At 41.3% G+C, this 13253-nt stretch overlaps 1 long non-coding RNA gene across 1 annotated transcript; it reads right to left on the reverse strand.

Moving 5' to 3' along the window:
* Positions 1-1249: 1249 nt before the first annotated feature.
* LOC123327720 lies at positions 1250-12875 on the reverse strand. The gene is made up of 3 exons (XR_006542419.1): positions 12820-12875; positions 2566-2724; positions 1250-1523 (listed from the first exon to the last, which is right to left on the reverse strand). It is a non-coding gene; the product is annotated as an uncharacterized LOC123327720 (long non-coding RNA).
* Between the last annotated feature and the right edge of the window lie 378 nt (positions 12876-13253).

The following is a 13253-nucleotide window of genomic DNA, read 5'->3' on the forward strand; positions in this document are numbered from 1 at the left end:
AAATTATAGTTTTGCCTCAGTTCATCCATTCTATGACAACTCGTCCCATTAAAAGAGTAATATAGGTCCAATATAGAAAATTTTGGAAAATACAAAAAAATTATAGTAAAGAATATTAAAATTACCCATAGCCCACTAATCAGAAATAACCACTAATAATAAATTTTTAATATTTTCTTTTTGATTATATATGTATATATTCAGATTTAGAGTTTGCTGACTGACTTGTTTTGCTGAACTAGGAGCAAATGTGCATAAAGTTATCTTTTTTTTCCCACTCAATAGAAAATAGTAAAAAACTTAATCATAAAATTTGAAATCACATTACCTGGTTAATGAAATGATAGGGTGACCTGTGCAGGTTACAACCAGGGTTTCTGCAAGATCCAAATTCACCTAGGGCTTCCTGGCTTCAGTTTGGTGCACTGGGAGCAATTATCTGCTCTAAATATTGATGGGGATGATTCAGGCTTTGGGGGTTGGCAGGACTTCTGAGATAGCAGTGTCAATTTCTGGATGTTTTTGGAGCTGGGAGTACACTGGGATATCCGCATCCCTGATCTTCAAGAAGGGATGTCTGTGGTCCCCCTGCCCAACCTTGTCCTCCCTCTATTCCCAACACCCTAGAAAGACTTTAGTTCAGCCTTATTAGCACTAGACAAGAGGAGCCAATAACGATGGCAGCCAGTAGCATTGTATCTGAATTCGTGTTATCTCAGGACATATTTTTGGCAGGCTTTACTGTATTTTTCTTTGTCATTACATATTCTTCAAAAATATTATTCATAATGACTTTACAAAATTCTTTTTTATTGGATGTTTGTTCCTCTTATAGATAACCTCATAAACATCCTAACACGCATTTTGTTTTCATTTCTAGCTATTTTCTTACGATACATTCCTGGTTTGGATCCTGAAATAAACTGCCAAGTTGTTGTCTAGAAATGTGCACTTAAAACAGCAATGTGTGGGATTGCCAAATCCACAAATCTTTGCTAAATGTGAGAATTATATATTTTTTTTAATTTCATAGGACAAAAATCTCATTTTTATTTGCATTTTCACTATTGTTGTTAAGTCACAAAGTTGTGTCTGACTCTTTGTGACTCCATAGACTACAGTACACCAGGCTTCCCTGTCCTTCACCATCTCCCAGAGTTGGCACAAACTCATGTCCATCGAGTCAGTGACGCCATCCAACCATCTCATCCTCTGTCGTCCCCTTCTCCTCCTGCCTTCAATCTTTTCCAGCATCAGGGTCTTTTCCAGTGAGTCAGTTCTTCGCATCAGGCGGCCAAAGTATTGGAGCTTCAGATTCAGTATCAGTCCTTCCAATAAATATTCAGGATTGATCTCCTTTAGGACTGACTGGTTTTTATCAGCTATTTGTTAGTCATTCGGAATTTTCTTTCTATGAATTGTTCTGCGTACATTTTTCATATTCACAGAAGTGACGTGTCATGAGTGTGCTCAGGGTGAGGAGACAGTAGACTCAGATGTTACTTGGTTAGTTCATCTAGAACCTACATATGGAAGGGATGCAGAGGTAAGTCAGTGTAGTCAGCAGGGCTTCACAGAGAGATCTGCAATATATTTTCCAACATAGTCAGAACATGTCTTCAGACCCTGAAATCCTCCGTGGGGATACACAATTGCAGGTGATAAAATCTGGGTGAATGAGGGTGAGATCAGACTTTCTGTAAGCTTACTGGTCTCTCTTGACACTTGGTCTTATATACATGAGAGTAAAACAACTCTGTAGGTAAACTCTAAACATGTACTACAGGCCACAGCCATGAGACCTGGAACATCTCTTCAATCCTAGAGATACACTACACACTTCATGATTACAGGGTATGGTACCCTGAGGCACGAACTTGGTCCTCTTAATCACTTTCAGCCTCAAAGAGGAACACATCCTAGTTCAAATACATTTGGAAGTTAGAATATTTACTGTAGGTCTTAGTTGTTCACATATCTGTGGGTATCAAGCTAATAAGGTCTTGAGTCAGCTAAAAGCCTCTCCCTGTTCTGTTCTTATGTGTTGTAAGAACCCTTTGTTGGTGTTTAGTTGCTGAGTCGTGTCTGGCTCTTTTACAACCCCATGGACTGTAGCCCGCCAGGCTCCTCTGTTCATGGGATTTCCCAGGCCAGAATACTAGAGTGGGTTGCCATTTCCTTCTCCAGGGGATCTTCCCAACCCAGGGATCAAACCCACATCTCTTGTGTCTCCTGCATTGGCAGGCGGATTCTTTACCACTGAGCCACCTGGGAAGCACTAAGAACTCTTTACATATTAAGAATCATTTGCTCATTAGAGATGCATATGAGTGAGGCATTTGCTCATATGCTTATAACTGACAAGAGTCCAATTAAGGCTGAGGGTGGCCAGACAGTACCAAGTGTACCAATCTAGAAGGGACCCTACAGTATCATCAGAAGTAAAATGAGAAAGAAAACATTTTCTTTAAAACCATCCTCTTCAGAAAATTCTGTATGTGGTTAAAAGAAATATTTGATATGCACATGGGGAAGTACTCAGTGCAGTAATATCCAAACTGTTACCTGTTTTCTTGTTGATTTTGCCAGCTAATTTGTTTGAGATAATGGAGGACATGTTGAATGGTGCAGCCACTGGGAGTCCCTCTTCCTTCAATTTCTGAAACTCTTCTCTCAAGAAAGGTAGAAATGGACTTCCCGGGTGGTCCAGTGGTAAAGATCCACCTGCCAATGCAGAGGACACACGTTCAACCCCTGGTCCGGGAAGATCCCACATGCTGCTAAGCAACTAAGTCCGAGCACCACAACCACCAAGCCCTTGCTCTGGAGCCCGTGAGCCACAACTACTGAAGCCCACATGCCTATAGCCCTGCTCTGCAACAAGAGAAACCACCATAGGAAGTCTACACACCGCAACTAGAGAGTAGCCCATGTGCAGCAATGAAGATCCAGCACAGTCCAAAAAAATTAAGATATAAAAAAGAAAAGTAGAAATATTTTAAAATATTGAAGACACAACAGTTAGTTATCCTGCCCAGGGTACCCAGATATCTTGGTGACCTTCTACGTATTCTCAGCACTTTTTTTCTGCCCCAACAAGCTACATTAGCACCAGTAGCTCTGTTAGTTGTTCCGTCATGTCTGACTCTTTGTGACCCCATGGACTGTAGCCCACCAGGCTCTTCTGTCCCTGGAATTTTCCATGCAAGAATACTGGAGTGAATAGCCATTCCCTTCTCCAGGAGATCTTCCCAACCCAGGGATCGACCCTGGGTCTTCTGCATTGCAGGTGGATTATTTACCATATCAGCCACCAGGGAAGCCCAGTAACTCTGGACAGCACCAATTCCCAGGGGAGTCACTGGGCGCACAGGTCTGGGGAAAGTCAGGCCTCCAAAGGGCATGTGCTTTGAAAGAGTTTCCTACAGTTTAAGATCACTAGGGATAGCATTATAGCTTTATTAATTAACCACAGAGGGTATAACATAAGTTATAAAGCATTAATCAGTAAAAGGCACACCTATGACCCAATGAGTAAACAAATAATTCAAAATAATTAGCATTTATTCCCTGGTTGTGTAGCTGCCATTGCCAATAAGGAGTTTCAAAATATAGTGCTTAATTTGTAATTTTTTCCTTTAATTGCATCTGCCACCTGCTGTTAATTTGAAGCAAATTAAACCCCGAAGGCAGCATCCAAAAGTAAGAAGACTACGCAGATTTCAGCTTCGGGCAAAAATTATACAACAGCTTCCCCCATCTTCAAAAGGGTGAATCATTCTTTTCCAGATGTGACAAACTATTTTCTGATGAACTGTTTCCATCGCATACCCCAAGAAGTGACAGGTGACACTCAGGGTATAACAATCAACTCCCTTCAGCATGCGGTTACAAAAGCTCCATGAAACCCTTATCTCCCTGGGGTTCTACACCAGTGCTGTCCAATATCATTATAATGCAAGCCACATATTGTAAATGTTCAGTTTTCTAGTAACGACATTAAAAAAGTAAAAAGAAACAGGTAAAATTAATTTTGGTAAGATATTCTATTTAACCCAATATATCCAAAATATTATCATTTCAACATGTACTCAATATTAAACAATTATTGATGATGGAGTTTATATTCTTTTTGGGTTCTCTATTAGTTATCTATTGCAGCACAATAAATTACTACAAACTTAGCAGCTGACAAGAACACATTTGTTATCTCATAGTTTCTGAGTATCAGGAATCTAGGCATGATTTAGTAGGTTCTCTGCTTCAAGGTCTCTCAGTCAAGACAGCTGCAATCAAGGTATAAAACCGAGGAGGGTCTCATCCAAGGCTTGACTGGGGAAACCATCCTCTTTCAAGCTCACATAACTGTTGGCAGGATTCAGTTCTTTGTGGGCAGTCAGACTAAGGGGCTCACCTTGCTGCTGGCTATCAGCTGGAATCCACTCTCAGTTTCTTGCCACATGGGTCTCTCCATATGGTGGGTTAGTGAGGTATCATTAAAGCCAGCAAATGAGCATCAGTAGAAAGAGTTTACTGATCGGATGGAAATTACAATCTATGTCATCTGATTGTAGAAACGTCATCCCATCACTTTTGCTATATTCTGTTAGGTATAAGTGAGTCAGGTCCCACCCACATTCAAAGGGGAGGAAATTCCACAAAGGTGTGATGCAAGGATTATTGGGAGCCATCCTAGAATCTGTCTACCCACAGTTGGGGTCTTTGAGATCCACTTTGTATTTTCCACTTACAATGCATCTCAAGTAAGAACAACCACATTTTAAAGCCACTGACTAGTGGCTACCATATTGGGCTGCACTATTCTGTAATAACTAAGCCCAGATATCTGGGAATTACAGGGGACCCAAACACTGATGTAAAAAATGTGTTTATATAGATAACTAAAACTCAAAAAATTGGAAGTATAAAGATATAGAAGTTTAAAATTTTTTTGTTGCTTTTAATAGGTAAAGAACTTAGTACTATCATTTTAAATCTGGATCCTCAAGTCATGTAAAGCCTGGAAAATAGTTTTGCATTTGTTTTTACAATTTTATACTTCACACTTCCCCTGGCTTATTGGGCAAGTCCTATAGGCTGAGAGAATGAGCTAAACAAAGGCAATTTGCAGAAGGGTTAGGTGACCATAATATCACAGGGCTCCCAGGAAGATATCTTGGTAAGTAATCTTATACTTTTCCCCTTGATTCCTAGCAGGACCACTTTAGCCAGTCAACACAAAGAATCGATCCTTGCAAAACATTTTACTAGAAATAGGAGGCTCAGAGGAGGGATGAAGCTGGGGATATTTTCCAAGCAATTCTCCAGTTTCCCACTTGACCCCTGTGTGAGGGAGCCCTGTGTGAAGAGGATCTGATTCCTGTTAAATTAATTAAACAAGGATGCCATTAGCCTGAGGTGGCTCTATGCCTTGGCAGCCTACATAAGCAAACCCAAACCTAAGCCTGTCAATGCCTCAAGGTTATGAAATTGAAACCTAAAGACAAGCCAGCACAAACAGCCAACTAGGTTTTCCCAAATAAGGCAAACACTTCAGCTCTACAGCCAGTCAAAAACTGCTTTGCTTTACTTCTGCATCTGTTCTCTAAAAGTCTTGCCCCAGCCCCTGTCGGTAGGTCTCTCCAAACCACTTCTGGTTTGATATTGCCCAATTGGAATGGATGTTTGGTTAAGTAAACTCTTCACAGGTTTAATGTGCCTCAGTTTATCTCGTAACAATCCCGAGCATGAGCTGGTAGTCAGAGAAGTCAGCAAAGGGACGGCTTCCTTACCAGAGCCTGGGCATCCCACATGCAAGCCTATGGGTTCACTCCAGCTCCTCTGAGCTCTTCGGGCCACACCACATACAGTTCAAACATTAACTCCATATGCAAATGTGCACTTGTTTCAGCTGTTGACGTGATCTGTTCTCAGGCCTTTCGCTGTCACTTCTTTTAAGACTGCTCTAAACCTACCCTGACTTCTTGTGGGAATTTACAGTCCCACCTCACCAACTGCCTCCTGGATGTTTCACTCTGAATATTCCCCTTCTGTTTTCCGCTCCACATATCTAACAGCCAAAGTCAAACATTAAATGCCCTTCCATGGGCTAGTCAACCTCAGTAAGGTCTGGTGAGGTGAGGGACTGGAGGTGTTCTGTAGAACAGAAGATGAGTGTGTGTGTTGGGGGATTTGGGGGGTGTGCATCAAAAGCCATGCAGTGGCACTGCCCAGGTCAGGGCTATTTCCACACAATAAATAGATCCCATAATTTGAAAGCGTTTAATCTTCTCCATGTATATAATCTGGAGAAGGCAATGGCACCCCACTCCAGTACTTTTGCCTGAAAATCCCATGGACGGAGGAGCCTGGTAGGCTGCAGTCCATGGGGTCGCTAGAGTTGGACACGACTGAGCAACTTCACTTCCACTTTTCACTTTCATGCACTGGAGAAGGAAATGGCAACCCACTCCAGTGTTCTTGCCTGGAGAATCCCAGGGACGGGGGAGCCTGGTGGGCTGCCGTTTATGGGATCGCATGGAGTTGGACATGACTGAAGTGACTTAGCAGCAGCAGCAGCATGTATATAATCATATATGTAGACATGAATGAATCAGTTCTTTTCCCCTTCTGTGTCCCAGAAAGCCCTTGACTCTGAGAAGGGAAGTACTCCATTAGTGTGCCTCAGTGTGGTCTTAGTTAGTCCCTCCCCTCATCAAACACCAAGGCTATAGGGACATTCCTGGTCTTGGGGAAACGGAAAAAAGAAACTCCCAACTCATGGTTCCCCTGGTGACGATAACTGGTAGTACAAAATCATCCTAAATCTTCATCAGTGACTCACAGTCGGATGAAATATAAGATTCATAAAACTGGCACCCATGGTAGAGAAGTGATAGCACCAAATTTGATTTTATGTGACGAGTAGCTAATGAAGGGGAAGGATAATGTACTGACACAAATGTCCTCACTCGTTAAATTCTTATAGTAGAAAGGGCAATATCGTTTTACAAATCGTATAAAACAAAGAACATCATGATGGTGTGACGTTATCATACTCCTCCACTCACCTTTTATCAAACCATTCTAAGAGACCAAAATTTCATTTATCACCAAGACCCGAGCTAATATATGTATATTCTAAATTGAAGCATAGTTGATTTACTGAGCTAATATATTTGTAATATCAACCTAAAAAACAGTCACAGCCTAAAAGTTGAGAGCTGTTTTATTTGCTGGGAATTTTTAGGACTTCAAGTCTGGGAGACAGCATCTCAGGTGACCCTGAGAGAACTGGTCCAAGGAGGTCAGGGGTAGGAGGGGAGGACTCAGGTTATATAGAAGTTCGCAATGACTGGCAGGTAGCTGGAACATCAAAAGTATTTTTGTGAATGAAAGAAAACCAGATACCTCAAGTTAAGGAATTTAGCGATTTTCTGTGTATGGGAAGATGCAAGAATCTAGGCTCCCTGAAATCATTCCTTTCATAGGCATCTCAGCTATCTGGAGTCAGTATCTTGTGACTTTTACAACCTGAGTTCCTCAGGACTCCCTGAAAGGAGTGGCTGCAGCCTAATGGCTGCTGATTGGAAGGATCTTTCTCCTCCCTGAAGGGCTGGAATCCCTGATGACTATGATAATTTGTTTATTGATATGGCAGGAAATATTCCAATTCTCAGTAATAAAATTCCAGACACTGGGTGCTATAGACTGAATGTCTCCCCCTAAAATTCATATTGTAGAAGGTAAAAAATAATTTTTTTCCTCCATCATTCTAAGCTCTTGGCTGGGGCCCCTGTAACAAGACAGATTAACAAGGGAAAAAAAAAAAAAAAATAGGAAAAAAGAGTTCTTTAACATGCATACTTCATGTATACATGGGAGATAGCCAGGAAAAAAATTAGTAAGTCTCAGAGAGTGGCTTAGAATTCAGGCTTAAATGTCATCTTCAGCTAAATTAAAAAAAAAAAAAAAAGGAAAGGTGTAGGGAACCAATTATGGGTAGGTGACCAGGAGAAGTTTGGTGCCTTCACCACTGACAAGTCTTTAGCGATTTAATCTTCCCTTCCTGGTAAAGCCCCTGGTGGCTCAGACAGTAAAAGAATCTGCCTGCAATGCAGGAGATCTGGGTTTGATTTCTGGGTTGGGAAGATGCCCTGGAGAAGGGAATGGCAACCCACTCCAGCATTCTTGCCTGGGGGTCACAAAGAGTTGGACATGACTGAGTGACTAACAATTTCAATTTCAACAATTTCCCTTCCTGGTACAGAGAGGGAGTCACCCTTACAAATGGAGATTTCCTTTGTAAATACAAATTCTCCTTACAAAAGGTAACTTCTAGTTTTTAGAGGTTCTCTTATGTCTACTGTTTTTCAAAATCGTCCCCTCAACATGATCCAAAGAGACATATTTTATGGTGGCATATTTTGCCATCCCACAATATGTTGAAACCTAATCCCCAAGATGATGGTATTTGTAGGTCGGGCCTAGGGAACTGTTAGAGATTAACGCCCTTATAAAGAATCCCCATAGAGCGCCCTCACTGTTTCTGCCATAGGAGGACTCAGAGAGAAGAGGGCTATTTATGAACCAGAAAGTAGGAAGAAACAGAATCTGCTGGTGCCTTGATCTTGGACTTCCCAGCCTGAAGAACTGTTAGAAATACATGTGTTGTTTATAAGCCATCCAGGCTGTGGTATTCTGTTGCAGCAGCCAGAACGGAATAAGACAACGTGTAGGCACATCTAGGCACGTACTCTGGCCACCTGATGTGAACAGTCAACTCATGGGAAAAGACCCTGATGCTGGGAAAGATGGAAGGCAAAGGAGAAGAGGGCAACAGAGAATGAGATGGTGGGATGCCATCACCGAATCAATGGACATGAACTTGGGCAAACTCCAGGAGATAGTGAGGGACAGGCTGGCATGCTACAGTCCCTGAGGTCGCAAAGAGTCGGACACAACTTAGCAACTGTTCGGTCTCGCTCAAGAACAAGACACATCTAAGCCTATGCTACACCCAGATGGGGCGGCCCCAGCCCGCGCCTGTGCACCTGTGCACCTGTGCACCTGTGCCTCTAGGATGCATCCACTTTGTGACTAACGCCAAGCACTTCTCCACATCTCTCACCCTCTGTCCTCAAGACAAAGGCAGGTCAGTTGGTGGGTTGGGCCACTGCCAAAGTGGAAGATGGACATTGCCTCGGCTGTGGGAAAGATGTGAAGGGCACAAACATTCAAGTAAGAGAAAAACTGAATTAATTTACTTGCCAGTCCTCCCTCTGAGATGCAGTAAGTTTTCACATAATGGACTACAGTTTCTCTGAGGCCTGAAACTGCTGCTCTTTGTGTTGTCATTTGAAGTTCTGGAGGGTCTCATGGCCCTCCAGCAGGTCATGGAGACTGGTATTCAACACAATTGCCCACAGCTGCTGAGGAGCATCTTGCAACATGAAACAGAAATTTTCATACAGATAAACTTGCTGTACCATGCATGAAGCACGATGTCAGTTCTTTACACTGGAAACAAGGTGGATACTGACCACAAGAATTTTAATTGCTTTGCTTTCACAAAACTATTAAATAGTATTTAAATTTTTAAAAAATAAATTCAAGATGTTTTATTTTATTCTTTAATGCTTTGAAGAATTTTGATTTAAAATGTTGATATTCATTAAAAATTTGCTCTTTACTTTTTAATTTTAGCAGATAATTTGACTATTTCAGAATGAAAGTAAGGTTGAAATACATATATTAAATAATTAAAATTTCTATTGTTTGTATAAACTTTAATATACAATTTAATGATACACACTACTATATATAAAATAGATAACAAATAAGGACCTATTGTATAGCACAGGGAACTATATTCAGTGTTTTATAATAACCTACAAGGGAAAAGAATCTGAAAAAGCATGTTTTATATATATATATATGGGCTTCCCCAGTGGCTCAGCAGTATAGAATCCACCTGCATGCAGGAGGTACAGGAGACGTGAGTTTGATCCCTGGGTCAGGAAGATCCCCTGGAGAAGGGAATGGTAACCCACTCCAGTATTCTAGCCTGGAGAATTTCATGAACAGAGGAACCTCACAGGCTACAGTCTATGGAGTCACAAAGAGTTGGACACAACTGAGCCACTAAGACTTTCACATACATATATATATATCTATATATATATATATCTATATCTGAATCACTTTGTTGTATACCTGAAACTGACACATTGTAAATCAACTATACTTCAATAAAAAAAAATAGCCTGCATAAGCTATGTAATCATACACACACACATACACACACACACAGCTTAATGGAAATATCTTCAAATAATACTTGAATACAACTATATTTTCATTTTTAATCCTCTGCTGCTGCTGCTAAGTCACATCAGTTGTGTCCGACTCTGTGCGACCCCATAGACAGCAGCCCACCAGGCTCCCCCGTCCCTAGGATTCTCCAGGCAAGAACACTGGAGTGGGTTGCCATTTCCTTCTCCAATGCATGAAAGTGAAAAGTGAAAGTGAAGTCGCTCAGTTGTGTCAGATTCTTAGGGATCCCATGGACTGCAGCTTACCAGGCTCCTCCGTCCATGGGGTTTTCCAGGCAAGAATACTGGAGTGGGGTTTTAATCCTCTAGGCCATTGCTAAAAATCTTGATAACAACATTATTAGTAATTTTGCTGAAGTGAAAGAAAAACGGATTTACAGAAATACTTATGAATTATGTATCTTTTTTTAATCTCATCCAAACATGAGTAGCTCATCAACAGAACACTCAAACATGTGCAATTAATAATAAGATGTAGTCAAATTTAAACTTCCTGTCATATAAAAACCATCTCTTTAAACATGTTTTATTTTTGTCATTATGAAGGTATATTTATCAATGTAGGAAGGCAAAGCATACTTTATTTAACAGCTGTTAGCTTGATTTATAACTTTTAAATACGTAGACACTTGGAATGTGCCTCCATTTGAATGCTTGCCCTGCATTTTAGTGACCCAGGATGAATTAGGTGCCTGTTACCAATCCATCAGAATTAAAAGCAGTTTCTGTCTGGCACATTTACTCACAACTGAAATCCCTGGGGTCATTCAGAAATAGAGAGTCTTTTTAAAAAATGAAGCTATTCCTGAAAATTGTCCATTTATAATGCTGCCTTATGACAGAATGTCATGGACAGAAACAGACAGACCAGAGACATCCTTTGTAAAGTCATATGCAGAAAGGTCATATATCATAAAGGGACAAGAAAACCTCAGCAGGAGATAGAAAACAGATAAACTGAAGGAAACATATTTACTGTTGTTGAAAGGACCGTATCAGTGAGCCCCTAATAGACAGGAGGGTAAGATTCTGTTAGACTTTATCACCAGGGAAATGAGAAATCAGTCACTCCTGGAGACAGCAATATACTATGGACAAGTTGATAAGCAACTTAAGAGAGGATCAAACCCGCAAGGAAAAAAGGACAGGAATTAAGGGTTGCTGAAGCATCTAAGATACTCTGATGACTTCAACTACATGACACACCAGTTTTTAACAGGATTTAATATATTAAAGCTATAGAAGGGAGGCTACTTAACCTTTAATGTAACTAAGCAATGGATTCATATGCCCACCTTGCAGAAAGCCAAATGGCAAGCATTTTCAGCAAAATCAGGGCATATTATAGAGCATTGAGCAAGGAAATGGACAACAAGCCTTAGATCCATGTCCAACTTGGTCTCTGAGTTGGGGATGTCTTAAAGAGGAAGAACCAAGTAGCTGGGATTAATCATCATCTTGTGACATTTCTTTATCGTAATCTCAGGAGTCAAGATGCCTATGATTTATGAGTCTGTGGTCTGGTGGTGCATGACCCCGGGGTCTGTGAGCTCATCTTGCCCTGGAGAAACAACCTGAGTCTGTGCATTAACAGCAGCAACAGCAATTTCAGTCCTCTGACTCTGGTTGATTAGTATTCAGTTAGCACAGGATTGTGGTCAGAGGGGACAAGACAGGGAATTAAGTTTTGGGTAGACGGGTTGATCATAAACTCAGCAGTGGAACTGGGTTTTAGCGGGTTATATTAATGCCTATAGCTTCCCAGATGGCACAGGGATAAGGAATCCCCCTGCCACTGCAGGAGACTCAAGAGACAAGGATTCAACCCCTGGGTCGGGAAGATCCCCTGAAGTAGGAAATGGCAACCCACTCCAGTATTCTTGCCTGGAAAATTCCATGGACAGAGGAGCCTGGTGGATTACAATCCATGGGGTCACAGGAGTCAGACATGACTGAACATGCATGCACATGCGTGCACACATACACACACATTAAGTTCATTAAGCAAGTTCAAACTGGCTAGTGTTGACTTAAAAAACAGTCACCACCTTAAAGTTGAGCATTATGTTTTATTTGGCAGAAACTTTTAGGACTTAAGCCCAGGAGGTAGCATCTCAAGTGGTCTTGAGAGAACTACTCTGAGGAAGAAAGGAAAGGAGAAGGTCATATAGAAGTTTTATAACAAAGGACAGGTAGCCTGAATATCAAGAGATTATTATTAATTAAAGGAAACCAGATATCTCAAGTTAAGGGATTTAGTGATTTTCTATGTATGGGAAGATGCAAGAGTCTGAGCTCATTGAAATTATTCCTTTCTACACATCTCTGCAATCCGCAGCCAGTGTCCTGTTTCCACATCCTAGGTTCCTCAGGGCTCCCCATAGGGAGTGGGTGCAGCCTGATGGCTACCAGATCCCACAGGTTTTCTTTTCCTTTCTGAGTGGCCTGGAGGGCTGGAATTATTGATGACTGTGACATCACTCACCTAGAGCCAGACATCCTGGAATGCGAAGTCAAGTGGGTCTCAGGAAGCATTACTATGAACAACGCTAGTGGAGGCGGTGGAATTCCAGTTGAGTTATCTCAAATCCTAAAAGATGATGCTGTGAAAGTGTTGTACTCAATATGCCAGCAAATTTGGAAAACTCAGCAGTGGCCACAGGACTGGAATGGGTCAGTTTTCATCCCAAAGAAAGGCAATGCCAAAGAATGTTCAAACTACCACACAATTGCACTCATCTCACATGCTAGCAAAGTAATGCTCAAAATTCTCCAAACCAGGCTTCAACAGTATGTGAACTGTGAACTTCCAGAGGTTCAAACTGGATTTAGAAAAGGCAGAGGAACCAGAGCTCAAATTGTCAACATCCTCTGGACCACTGAAAAAGCAAGAGAATGCCAGAAAAACATCTACTTCTG

Source organism: Bubalus bubalis, chromosome 10, assembly GCF_019923935.1.
Source record: "Bubalus bubalis isolate 160015118507 breed Murrah chromosome 10, NDDB_SH_1, whole genome shotgun sequence".
NCBI lineage: Eukaryota > Metazoa > Chordata > Mammalia > Artiodactyla > Bovidae > Bubalus > Bubalus bubalis.